This window comes from Rhinopithecus roxellana, chromosome 22 (genome assembly GCF_007565055.1).
Source record: "Rhinopithecus roxellana isolate Shanxi Qingling chromosome 22, ASM756505v1, whole genome shotgun sequence".
In the NCBI taxonomy this organism is placed as follows: domain Eukaryota; kingdom Metazoa; phylum Chordata; class Mammalia; order Primates; family Cercopithecidae; genus Rhinopithecus; species Rhinopithecus roxellana.
The window spans coordinates 10,320,106-10,334,186 of NC_044570.1; positions in this window are offsets into that span (position 1 = coordinate 10,320,106).

Genomic DNA, 14,081 nt, shown 5'->3' on the forward strand with positions numbered 1-14,081 from the left:
TATGAATGTAACAAAATACACCAAAATTCCTTCCAAAAACAATGAGTCACCATTGAAAGAAGTCAAAACAAATACCAGCAAATGCAGACAGCCCAGACACGGTAGAACACGCCTATAATCCCAGCAGTTGGGGAGGTTGTGGCAGGAAGATCACTTGAGCCCATGGGTTGGAAACCAACCTGGTGAAATCTCCTCTCTACCAAAAACACAAAAAATAAGCCAAACGGGGTGGTGCACGCCTGTAATCTCAGCTACTCTGGGCTTTGAAATGGGAGAATCCCCATGAAATGAGATCTTGCGGCTGCACTTCAACCTGAGTGACACAGTGAGTCTCTTTCTCAATAAATAAGCAAAGGCAGGGATGTTTCCTGTGAAGCAGAAGTACACTCATTATTATTTCAGCCAAATCCCAATCAAATTCCAGGCAAAGATATTAACAAACTCTTCTTAGACCTAGGATAGATGAAACTGAAGAAAAACAAAGCTAAAGGACTTACACATCTGAATGTGAATACTTCCACTAAAGCTAGTGTAATAGAGTGTGGCTTTCATGCTTTAATAGACAGATAGTAAGTGGAACAGAATAGACAATCCCCAAACAGACCAAAGTCAACCAATTTGGTCAAAGCACAAACACTAATGTTTAGAATCAATAAGTCTGTTCCACATGCAGCAAGAGAAAAACTGGAAATTAAATATAAAAATAAATATATATGACATATATACCATACTTCATCGATTTACAAACAAATAACTAGTCAAAAATATTGATACCTTGAAGTTTTCCAATGCAAAATTGTAAGAGAAGACCATCTTCATGGTTTGGGGTTGATCCACAGCATTCCTTGATAGAAAAAAAGTTTAATTCTATGAGAAGAATGCCCACATCACAAAGCACTTGCTCAGAAAGCAGCTTTCTAGTTTTTCTCTGAAGATATGTTTTCTCACCAAAGCCTCAATGTGCTACCAAGTATCCTTACACAGTTTCCTCAAAAACAGGGTTTCCAAACTGCTCAATCAAAAGAAAGATTTAACTCAGTCAGATGAGTGCATACATCACAAGGTAGTTTCTCAGAGAGATTCTTTATAGTTTTTATCTAAAGATATTTCCTTTTTCACCATGGGGCTCAATGCACTCCCAAATATGCATTCCCAAATAATGCAGTTCACAGGTTCTTTTTACAAAAGCAGTGTTTGCAAACTGCTCGCTTGAAAGTTTAACTCTGTGAGGTGAATGTTCACATCAGAAAGCAATTTCTTAGATACTTCTTTGTAGTTTTCATCTGAAAATAATTCCTTTGTGACCGTAGGCCTCAATTCACTCCCCTATACCCCTTCACAGATTCTACAGAAACACTGTTTCAAAACTTCTCAATCAAAAGAAAAGTTTAACACTGTGAAATGAAAGCCCACTTCACAAAGCAGTTTCTCACAAAGCTTCCTTCTAGCTTTTATCTAAAGATATTTCCTCTTTCACCATAGGCCTCAATGCACTCCGAACTAATCCCTTTGCCTATTCTACAAAACAGTTTCTCCAAACTGCTCAATCAAAAGAAAGGTTTAACTCTGTCATATGAGTGCATACATCACAAGGCAGTTTCTCAGAAAGATTCTTTCTAGTTTTCATCTGGAGATATTTTCTTTTTCACCACAGGCTTCAATACGCTCCCAAATACCCCTTTGGAGATTCTACAGAAACAGTGTTTCCAAACTGCTCAACAAAAGAAAGGTTTCTCTTTGTGAGATGAATGCACGCATCACAAAACAGTTCCTCAGAAAGCTAGTTTCTAATATTGTGAGATGAATGTACACATCATGAAACAGTTTCTCACAAAGCTTGTTTCTAGTGTTTATCTGAGGGTAATTCCTTTGCCACAATAGGCGATAGTGCACTCCCCAATATCCCATCACATATTCTCCCAAAACAGTGATTCCAAACTGCTGAATCAAGAGAAAGTTTTCAGTCAGTGAGATGAAGGCTAACGTCACAAACAAGTTTCTCAGAAGGCTTCTTTCTAGTTTTTTTTCTGAAGATATACCCGTTTCCACCATAGGTTTCAATGCACTCCCAAATAGTCCTCTGGAGATACTACAAAAACAGCATTTCCAACCTGCTCTGCTCAAGAAAAAGAAAATTGTACCTCTGTGAGATGAATGCACAGTTCACAAAGCAGTTTCTCAGAAAGTCTCTTTCTAGTTCTTCTATGAAGATATTTTCTTTTTCACCATAGGCCTCTATGCTCTCCCAAGTATCCCCTCGCAGATTCCACAAAAACAGCATTTCCAAACTTCTGGATCAAAAAACCGGATAAACTCAGTGTGGCGAATGCACACCTCTGAAAGCAATTTCTCAGAAAGCTTCTTTCAAGTTTTTCTCTGAAGCTATTTCCCTTTCCACCACAGGCCTCAATGCGCTCTCTAATACCCCTCCACAGATTCTATGAAAGCAGATTTTCCAAACTACTCAATCAACCCCAAAAAGACAATTGTTTGAATTCATGAGTAGTAAGTAGTAATCAATGTCCTGGCCCGGGGAGCAATAGAAAACTGGACTTTCTAGCAGATGTCAGTATGTGACACAGGGACTTTCAATGGGCTGAGTCACATCCTGGCATCTGCTTAATAGTTAAAATATAAGGGGTACAATAAAGAAGGACATGTTGCTTCCAATCTGAAGAATCCTCCCCAGGATGATTAGGAGCTTATTAGAACCAGACGTCATGATGTACTAAATTTGAGGTGGCATCCTAATAGAGGTACAACACTAATGCAGAGACGGGATTAACCTACACTATTTCTCTTGTACTTTCTATGGAACAGAAATTCCAAAATTCCTTGAGAAAGGCAGCCTATTTAATTGAAGATTCTGTGGTTCTCCTGTGTAGTAAAGGCAAGCAGAGGAGATGGTTGGTGGCTGGTAACCTGGGGAGAAAGGGAGGGTTGAGTGGTAACCTCAGTGATCAAAAACAATATCTGGAGAGACTGGCAGGTATAAGAATAAAGATGGACCAGGAGTGCAGAATTGTAGAATGACGTTTCAGGTGGAGATTGGAAATCAAAGTCAGTGTGCTGCCATTGGATGGAGCCAAGTAAATGAGCAAGAGTAAAGATCTTTGGGGTGAAGGAGTCACCAGCACCCCAAGGGTCATCCAAGTGTCCATTTGAGCTCATCACTGGGAAGGCTATGATGAGGATGAGGAGTGATAGGGAGTTTGTGTTGGCAATTGGGGTTCTATCTACCCCTTTAAGAAATCTTATTTCTTTTCCAAGTGCGTGTCTTAGACCAGGCAGTCTAAGATGTACAGCAGTATTTCAAACACATATTTAAAACTGCTGTTGCCAGATGTTAAAAGTAGGAAGTCTTCCCTCTAGTGCCTACTCTTGCTTGGAGCTTCTCAATGAGACTTGGTGGTTTAAGTCTAAGGGCACCCACTGCAAAATTTTCTATAGCATTTCTGGAAATAGGGCTTGATTCAGCTATAAAAAAGAAGGTTGAATGCACAGATCTTTGAGATAATTAGATTGTGTTTAGACTAATAACTTCTTCAAGATAGGTGACTAGATTTCTGTTTATTCAACTACAAGCATCTGAAGTCTTTGAGGAAGATTGTCATTCTCATAAAAACCATCATGCCTGTACTTCTTCACCTGTAATATCAATACCCTTCTCTCCCTGATGAAACCATAGTGTCATTCAAGACACAAGTTGGATGTCACCCCTGTGATGCCTTCCCTGACTCCCACCGAGCAACTCATTTAGGTCTCATTCCTGCATGCAGGCTTTATTTACCTCTTTATAAAATTATTCTATCTCATTGTGTTTCTTTCTTCCTGACTACACTGTGAGATCATCAGAGATGAGGACCGTATCTGTGTACACTTTTATATCCAGTTCCCAGTATGCTGCTTGATATGTGAGAGGTAGGTAGTAAATTCATGCTCTGTGAAGACATAAGTGGAAGGTTGGCTCATTCATTTACAAGTTCATATAAGCTTGCTAAGTCATATGACTCACAATGATTCATGAACTGAAACATTCAGACAGCACCACCACTAAAAAACAGGGGATTTTATTCTTTTGGAGTTTTATTACTGAATGGACATTTTATTTATTTATTTTCCTGAAGAACTTATGGAATTTTTGTTAAGGGGGCCAGGTGTGGTGGCTCTTGCCTGTAGTTTTAGCACTTTGAAAAGCTGAGATGGTGAGCTCATTTGAGCCCAGAGGTGCAATCCCAGCCTGGTCAGCACAGCATCACCCCATCTCCACAAAAACATTAGCTGAACTTGGTGGTGTGTTTTTGTAGTCTCAGTTACTCATAAGGCTGAGGTAGGGGGATCACTTGAGTCTGGGAGGCAGAGGTTGCAGTTATCCAAAATCAAAACATTGCCCTCAAGCCTGGGCAACAGAGCAGAACCCAGTCTCAAAAAATAAATAAATGGACAAATACATAAAATTACATAAAGGCTTCAGACATGTTAATTAAGTAGCATAAATTACACAAGGGATGTTGAAAATATATGGAAATGTAGTTTAACAGAAATTGAGAGAGTAAATATTTGTGCACCTGGAATACCTAGTTGAGGAATACATTCAAGTAGATTTTTTTTTTTTTTTTGAGATGCAGTTTTAATATCTTGCCCAGGCTGGAGTGCAATGACACTACCTCAGCTCACTGGAAAATCTGACTCCCAGGTTCAAGTGATTCTCCTGCCTCAACCTCCCAAGTAGCTTAGATGAGAGGTGCTCAACACCATATCCAGTTAATTTTTGTAATTTCTGTAGAGATTTGATTTTTCTATATTGAGTAGGTTAGTCTGAAACTTTTGAACCCAGGTGATCAGCCGCTTTTGACCTCAGGTGATCTGCCAAATGTTTAGGATTACAGGAGTGAATCACCGTGCCCAGTTGAGTTGAAATTATTTGACGGTGAAATAGTTATTCTCAATTTCTGTACTTGGTTTTTGGAATTTAGGAAGCAGTATATATATTTCAATTTGTTATGCTTTCATTATCTTGCTTGCTAAAATGCAATGCGTTTTTTTGTTTTTGTTTTGTTTTTTTTTTTTTTTTTTTTGAGGCACAGTCCTGCTGTGTCACCCAGGCTGGAATGCAGTGGAATGAAGTCAGCTCAGTGCAAATTCTGCCTGTCAAGTTCAAGTAATTCCCTGCCTCAACCCCCTGAATAGCTGGGGCTACACCACACCCAGCTAACATTTGTAATTTTAGTAGAGAGGGGTTTTTATCTTCCTGGCTGGGCTGATCTTGAACTCCTGATCTCGTGTCCTATCTGCCTCAGCCTCCCAAACTGCCAGGATCAGAAGCATGTGCCACCAAAACTAGCCAAACTTAGTGCTTTTTTACAGATTGATACAAGAAAACTTATGCTCAAAGTCTTGTTTTCCTAAAAGATATGGGTTTGCAAGAGAAAGAAAAGCAGAGCTGAAGCAGAGAATTGAAGATTTTGAATTGTAGGTATGCATGTTTATTTTAGATATTCAGAATGAAGAGATTAAAAAGAATTAGTAGATATATGTCTAAATATTCTAATATTTATTGCCAAATAGAATTATTTTTTATAAACGTGATATCACCCAACATTAGAAGCTACACATTAAGAGAAACCAACACTAGGGATGTATTTTTGACATATTAAACATTAAGATGGAAAGCAGAATGAGATGCTATCACTAGGCTACAGTAACATCGAACAGAAAATTTGGAGAAGCTGTTAATACTTGAACAGATCATATGTTTTAAAGTTAACTTCAATCCTTCAGGTGGCATAGTTTTGTAACTGAATTTCAAATATCCACAGCTGCAGGTTTTACCAGCTCTGTGCTCAAATAAAAGGAAGTGTTGTCGTTTGACTTAACTTGTATTGATGAAACTATTTCTCAAAGCACTTTTTTTTTAAGTGCTCAGAAATGTTTCATCCTTCATATATTACCTGGGATTGAGAGCAAGTTCACCTTTCTATAGTTTGCACAAGAATCCTTCTTTTCCATTGGGAACGTGCTGCCGGTTGACACTCATAGATACTTTAGGGATTTTAGCTCATGAAATAATTTGTCTCCATCTTATTTAATGTTGTTTTCTCATTTCTATCGGCTTGATTTTTAAATTTCATCTTGCTGTGTCACTTACTCCCTTTTTGGCCATATTGAAAAGGTAAATTAATCAAGAGAGATAAAAAAACGAGAAACCACCTTTGGCCAGAGGGAGAGCATCAGTTTTTTTACCTCCATTTTCTCTCCTCCTCTTCCCTCAGTATACATACAAAATCAATGTAGTTTACCTGTTCATGGCTTTCCAGATTACCAGTAAAGGGAGCTAATACCTGGAGCCTTTAACTGTTCTTAGACTAGTCAGTGTTTTGCAGTACTTCTACACTCTTCTCTGTCATATGCCACAGCCCTCTGCTTCTGCTATGTTCAACGCAGGGTAATTAGGTCAGTTCACAAAATACACTGAGGACTTCTCATTACCTGTGAATCCACCTGCCTGGCTTGGGAACTGGTGCAATGGGTGATTTGAAGTCTCACTATGAAGATCATTTTATTCTCAAGTAGTTGGAAGTCTTGAATGATGCATGTATCTGTTACCCTCTCATCTGGTACTTGATCAGTATTCAATCAATAGTTTTTTGTTTTGTAGGGTTTTTTGTGGGTGGTGGTTGTGGTGGTGGTTGATTTTAGAGACAGGGTCTTGCTATGTGGTCCAGGCTGGCCTGAAATTCCAGAGTCCAAATGACTCTTTAGCCTCAGTGTTCTGCAAAGCTGGGATTATAGTGGAAGGTCACCAGACTTGGCTAAAGCTGATAGACTATTAAGAAAAGCAAATACTGTACCTTAAATATCTATGAGATAATTAATTAAATTCCAGAGTTATAGACAGCATTATAGAAGATTGAAATAGGTAAGTACCTTTTTTTTTTTTTTTTTTTTAAGATGGAGTTTTGCTCTTGTTTCCCAGGCTGAAGTGCAATGACACAATCTCAGATCTCTACAAACTCTGCCTCCTGTGTTCAAGGGATTCTCCTTCCTCAGCCTCCTGTGTAGATGGGATTACAGGCATATGACACCACACTCATATAATTTTGTATTTTTGGTAGAGATACGGTTTCACCATGTTGGCCAGGTTGGTCTTGGACTTCTATCCTGAGGTGATCCACCTGCCTTGGCCTCCCAAAGTGCTGAGACTGGAGGCATAAGCCACAGCTCCCTGGCCATAAGTGCACTTTTATTACTTTGTAAGTAATAGTATTATTCTTTCATCTCAGATTTGATTTGGGTCATTTATCACCTTTAACTATTGGTTAAGTGTTAATTCTCTTCCATGAGAAACCACTTCTTTCTTGAGACTCTCCCACTCCCAACAGTCAGGGAGTCTGCCACTCTTCTCAGTCATATGCCACAGCCCCCGACTTCTGCTAGTTTCAACACAGTGTAAATAGGTCAGTTCACAAAATACACTGAAGACTTCAGGCTCTTTTCTTCCACTTCCCAGTAGTAATTGACATGTAGCAGTTTTAGTCTGTTGAACTAAAACCACGTCACGTGATTTTTTTCCTAAATTTGTTACTCAGCTATTATAGTTTAATTACTATATATATATATTTTTTCTTTTGCTAATTTCAGAACCCAGAAACTAAGCAAAGAAAAAATTAAAAGCATGAGTGAGAACTTAGAAGATGGGAGCAGAATACAAAGTGTGTTGCGAAGACCTACGACTGAAAGCTAAAAAACAAACTTCTAAGGTAATGGTTTGGCACATTTGAAGAAGTAATATGTGGAAATTACATTGGTAGAAACATAGCTGGTTACACTTGTAACCTCATCTTCATGGTTCATGCAATTCTCCTGTCTCAGCCTCCTGAGGATCTGGGAATACAGGAGCCTACCACCGTTCCCAGCTAATGTTTTTATATTTTTAGTAGAGAGCTTGTTTCACCATGCTGACCAGAATGTTCTCAAACAGCTGACCTAAGGACATCTACCTGACCCAGCCTCCCAAAGTGCTGGGATTATAGATGTGAGCCACCATGCCTGGCCAAGTCACTTCCTTTATCTCTTTATGGAGACAACCATAGGTTGAAAACCATCTTTTCTTTTTTTAATATATATTATACTTTAAGTTCTAGGGTACATGTGCATAACGTGCAGGTTTGTTACATATGTATACTTGTGCCATGTTGGTGTGCTGCACCCATCAACTCGTCATTTACATCAGGTATAACTCCCAATGCAATCCCTGCCCCTCCCCCCCATCCCCATCATAGGCCCCGGTAAAAAAAAGAAAAAAAGAAAAAAAAAAAAAAAAGAAAACCATCTTTTCTAATACTTGTCAGTGCCTCAAGATTGTTAGGAGAAAAATAAAACTTCCAACCAAAGGATAGTATTTGGCATCCAGAATTTTAAGAAAAGCTGATAAATAAATAATCCAGCTTCTGGCTGTTTCCTGGAGATCATGCCCAATATCTAGTGAGCACTTGGACGCTGGTGAAAGGATAGAGCTGGAGTAGGTGGGGATGGTCTTTGGAGCCACAGCCACTCTGGTAGCAACTCTTTCTCCTCAGGAAATGGCTCGGAGTCTCAGCCTTCAGCAGAAGCAACAGGGGCTTATTTTGTTAGAACAGTATTTCGTGTGCCTGTTTTCCATCTCCACATCTTTTTTGGTGAGGTATCTATTCAGGTCTTTACCTATTAATTAGGTCATCTTATTTCTTTGTATATTTTGCATAAAGATCACTTTTCAGATGTGTTTCCTAAATTTTTCTTCGCCTGTGCCTTGTTTTTTGGTTCTCTTAACCAAATTGTAATTTTTGTTTTGTTTTGTTTCTTTTTTGCTTTTTAGTTTTTTGCTGTTTTTGAGATGGAGTCTCACTTTTTCACCCAGACTGGGGTGCAAGGGTGTCATTTTGACCCACTGCAACCTCTGTCTCCTGGGTGCAAGGAATTCTTGGGATTTTTCGCCTCAGCTTCCTGAGTAGCTTGGATTACATGTGCCTGTCAACAAGCCCAAGTATGTTTTTGTGTGTATGTGTTGTACTTTTAAGAGAGACACCGTAGCTGTAGTTTACTAAGGGATAAAATGAAGAGGGGTGAATGCGAAAACAACAAAAGATCTGGTTTAAAAGCAGGGTCAGAGGCTCGATGCTTCTAGTGAGCAAAGGCCCTGAGCTTCTACAGGCCCTTGTATTTATTAGGCAGAATCAATAGGGAGGAAAAGTGTTTGTTGGTCAGCTGCTTGATTTATCACAGGCTCACATAATTGCTTTCTTTTTATTACAGGCTTCAGATGTTCCTATATATAACCACATTCAATACTGGTCTTGGGGCATGACTGCCCTCAGCATTTCTTCTGGCACCAGACATGGTGTGTCAGTTTGCCAACAACCTGCTTTAGTGAAAACAGTTGGCTGTCTGCTCATAGACCTTCCAGTCGTTACTGAGTTGGTCATGATCCTCATTCTTTTGCCCTCCAAGATCTCCTCCCTTTCATTTTTGCATTAGTTGAGTAAAGGTAATTGCAGGCTGTGCATTTCTCCATTGCTGTTTGGTGGTCCAACTGATTTTACAGACTGTGCACATAAAACAGAGACATAACTGCCCTACTCTGATAATTACACACACACACACACACACACACACACACACACACACACACATACACAAGACATTGAGGAGATACTCAAAGGAGGTCCAAAGGTTAAGGCTCTCTAAACCTTGCTGGAATTCTGCCCCATATTTCAAAGAGAGCTGAAATATTTGAGTATGCTTATTCAAGTTAAGGATTTAACTTTGTAAATCATTAATATCAAAAGTAACACTGGCTGTGAAAGCCCCCTGTAAATGGGCCTTTAGACGTTTCCATGGATATTCACTTTGGTTTTATTCCAAATTGGTTACACAAAAATGAGTATGGTTAAAATGACAATGCAATTGCTCCTGCAGCTACAAACTTTTTACTTGTTTTCCTAGCCACAAAACTGTAGTTGTTAACATTACTATGTCGGTTTGTATCTCGGTGTTATTTTTAAGAATCCATGCCTGATCAGCTGTACATATCCAATTTTCTACGTATTGAGCTGCCTGAGTGGAGCTGTGCATTGCTACTGAGGACACCACAACAAAGGTTAATAATGTACCCAAGGAGCCTTTCATAAAAATGTTCATGCCTAAGGCTCTACAAGCACAATGAGTCAGCTGAATAAGAAAAAGGGTTATGAAATATATACCGGAGTTGACCAACCAAGGCTCAGACAGATTTATGGGAATCCATAATCCAAGGATTGTGACCTAGAATTGTTAGAGTGGATATGCTGTATGTTTGCATTGTGCTATGATTAAGGAAATGCTACAGTTGAAGGAATCACAAGTCAGTTGGTCATCGTTTAGCTGGAGTTTTGTTTGCTATGTTTTTTCTTCTACTAGAAAATCATAAGTTTTAAAAACACATATTGTAAATTGAGAGGTAATATTTTCTACAAATGTAATATTAAAACAGTGTTGAGCACAATTACTACACTTAAATAGTGTTGTGACATAAATGCTGCCATTCATAAGGAGTGCTGCCTTCCCTATCCACTCCTAAATTGGACCTCTCTTTCCTTCATAAGGAAAAATGGGCTAAATCCTGTTACCTGCCAAGAGTGCTGTGCTGCAGATTGAGATTGAATCCTGAAGCAATGTAGTCAGGAGATGCTGAAGTTTCAACACCAGTGTCAGCGAAGTTTATGCCATGAGGTCAGTTTCTCATCTCTCCTATCTAAATGATCCCAGGGACCCCAGTCAACAATGTCTCATATTAGCATGGACTGTTGTCTAGCTCAGGGGCCAAGACACTGCATCCAAGGATGGGGGTGAGAATTATCAAAGGGAACCCATTCTGTATAGTTAATGAAATATGGGCAATGGCTACACCAGTAATGTTAATAGAGCTAAGGCCTAATAGGTTCATAATTTTTCCATAGTAACTCAACCATACTTCGGATGAAATTACAAGGCAACTGCAGTTGAGTGATGTACCCTGGGTGATGCATAAAAGAAGTCCCTCCAATGGAGAAGCATAATTGATAATCATTGTTCTGAGAGTCTAATTGCTCAGTGTCAGGGAGGTGTTAGGGGTCCTGGTGCCCACGTTCCATGTTCATGATAGATCTCAAAGGGGAGTGTCACTCCAAATTACAGGTCATAATACCATGGGATTGGGAACATATGCCCAATATGTATTTGTCTCTGCATAGGAAAATATTCCATACAAGATGTTACAGGTAGCATGGCCGTTAACCTGAAGTCAGGGGTTTTTGCCTGACCCTGGTGCTCCAGCAGTTTCAACGGGCTTTGTCATTGAGGGTTGTAAGGAATTCCTGTTTTATGAGTGACTATAGCTATAAAAAATTTTAAAAAGCTTAACTAACATAAGCATGTCCATTGTCAGTTTTTAATTGTTTAGGGGCCCCCATATGAGCAAATGATGTCAGACAATGTCTTTGAACATGACCAGCTTCTGACCTGCTTGCATGTAGCATGCAGCAAGTGAGAATAAGTGTCTATAATCACATGAACAAAGGAGAATTTACCAATGGCAGATTTATGAGTAATATCCATCTGTCAGATTTCATTTGGAGCTTAGCCTCATGGGTTACAGCATTCTATGGGATTCGACTCCAGGGATATGCTCACAAGTAGGACAGGCCTGTAGTGGCTACAGTCTGGCTGTGAGGCTAATGAAACATACAAGTAAAGGCAGAGGGATTGTGATGCAGTAATGCAAGAGAAGCATGAGTTTCTTGAAATCCAGGACAAATCAATTTATCTGCTCTAACATTACCTAGAAATAGTGGTCCACGGTGTTGTGTGGGAGAGCAAATTTGAGAAATATAGAAAGGAGCAGCACAAGGGTCAACAGCTTGTTGAAGTTTTAAAAACCAGTTAAACAGCTCTGGTTCTAGGGGCTTTTAATAGTGGCAGTCCCAATTTACATTTACAACACAGGTTGAATTTACAATAGAGGAGGAATCATAGAAAGTGTTAATGGGAGATGAGATGAAGCAGTGAGCTGCAAAACCTGAATAACTGCCATAAGTTTTGAGTGTTCAGTTAAAACTTCAGGGTTTTTATTGTTTGAGTATGCTTATATCTATAAGTATCTGTGCAACCTTTGGAAGAACTATCAGTAAAATAGGTCTGGCTACCTGAAATGGGTTTGTGATGAGCAATCACAGAGAAGATGAAAGGTAGAACTTTTAAAATTGCAAAATTTTATCTGATGGATAATGTTTATTATTCCTACCTTCAAAATCTGCAAGAGCCATTTGCTACACAGTCAACATTTCCCATGCTACACTTGTTGTTGGGAATCCAATTTTTTCCCTTCACAGTTCTAGACTGACTCTAAAAGGGGAACAATAATTTTGTCTGGATCATATCTCTTTAGCAGTTTTGATCTGTGCCTCCCCGTTTTATAAGTAGTTGAGTAATTATAGAAAGATAAACTTGCAGATATTTTACTGTTTGAATAATTTTTTTAAAAAAGCCATTCTATTACAATTACAAAAATTTTTTGAACTGTCCTATAAGTCCTGTTGGAGAATGGGGTAGGAATCAAAAAAAGAACGAAAGGTTTTCTGGCTGTAGCGGGGAGGCATATGTTTGCAGAAGCATCTGCAGTACAAGTTGTAACTCAGCTTCTGTCTCCTTAGTAAATTGCTGAGGAGAATTTAATGAATAATCTCCATGGAATGGCTAAGTGTTTGATTTGATAAGTAACAATACCTAGCATTGGGAACAGCCAATTCATATCCTCTAAGAATTGTTGGAAATGCTTTAAGGTTTGTAATGTCTCCCTATGGAGGACTACTTTCTGAGGTCGAATATTTCCTTCAGTAACAATAGTACCTATGTATTGGTATGAGGATGTTGTTTCTATCCTTTCTTGAGGTATTCTGAGATTCCATTTAGTCAAAGCCTGTTTGGTTTCACTGAACAACTGGTGTAGTAATTGCTCCCTAGGAGCAGGCAAAAGAATGTCATCCATATAATGAATGATGTAGGCAGTAGGAAATATATTCTGAGACTTCTTTAATGACTGTCCTACAAAATGCTTATATAGCATAGGAATGGTGAGCATGCTTTGGGGTAAACTTTTCCACTGGTGATGAGAGTCAGGTGGTTTAAGATTGATAGAAGGCACAGAGGAGGCAAATCCAGGCTCGCCCTTCTCATGTAAGGTTATAAGGAAATAATTTTTAAGATCTACTACTGTGAGAGACCAGTCCTTGGAAGGGCTGCCAGAAATGGCAGACCTTGCTGAATGCAACCATTGATTAAGTCTTTACATTAATAACTCTGAAATCATGCAGCAATTTGCTGGCAAAATGGTTTCTTCTTATATACTAGACTTTTGCTGAAACTTTTCACTTGTGCTCACACTACTTAATCTTTTAAATAGTGTGTGTGTGTATTCCAATTAAGTTTTCAAAGAGCAATGTCTTTCTTCCTGCTGGCGATAAATATTCTGCTATCTCTGTACCTTACTTTTGTCTTTCACCCTTCCTTTTCCTAGATTTTTTTTTTCCTTCATACTTTTAGACTGGCTGTAGTAAGTACCTTGTTCATCTTCAAGTCTTTCTGTTGCCTGAAAATCTGCCAAATTTTCTGACAAATATAGAATTGGGTTTAGGAGTAATATAGCATCTTTCCACACAAAATGAAACCCATCTGTTAGATTTCGGAATACCTCTATATATCTATCAGAATAATCAGATAACTTGATCAGGTTTACATTTATTGTTTTAAAAATCCTAAAACAAAAGGGAAACCTGATGTATAGTAGTACCACATTTATTTGGCATTTACTGCAGGGCCTACAGACAAGGTAGGGTGTTATTGGGTGGCACAGGGAGAGAAACTCATGACTGGGCTATTGGAAAGTCTGTAAAATAAGGGCCGCTAGGGTGTTTATAAGTTATATTTAAGGGATACAGAAGAGTTTGTCTCTCTGAGTTGGGGAAATTATGTTCTGTAGCCTTGCTTGACATGACTGCGAAAAGACCAGAGTCAATTTTACAATGCTT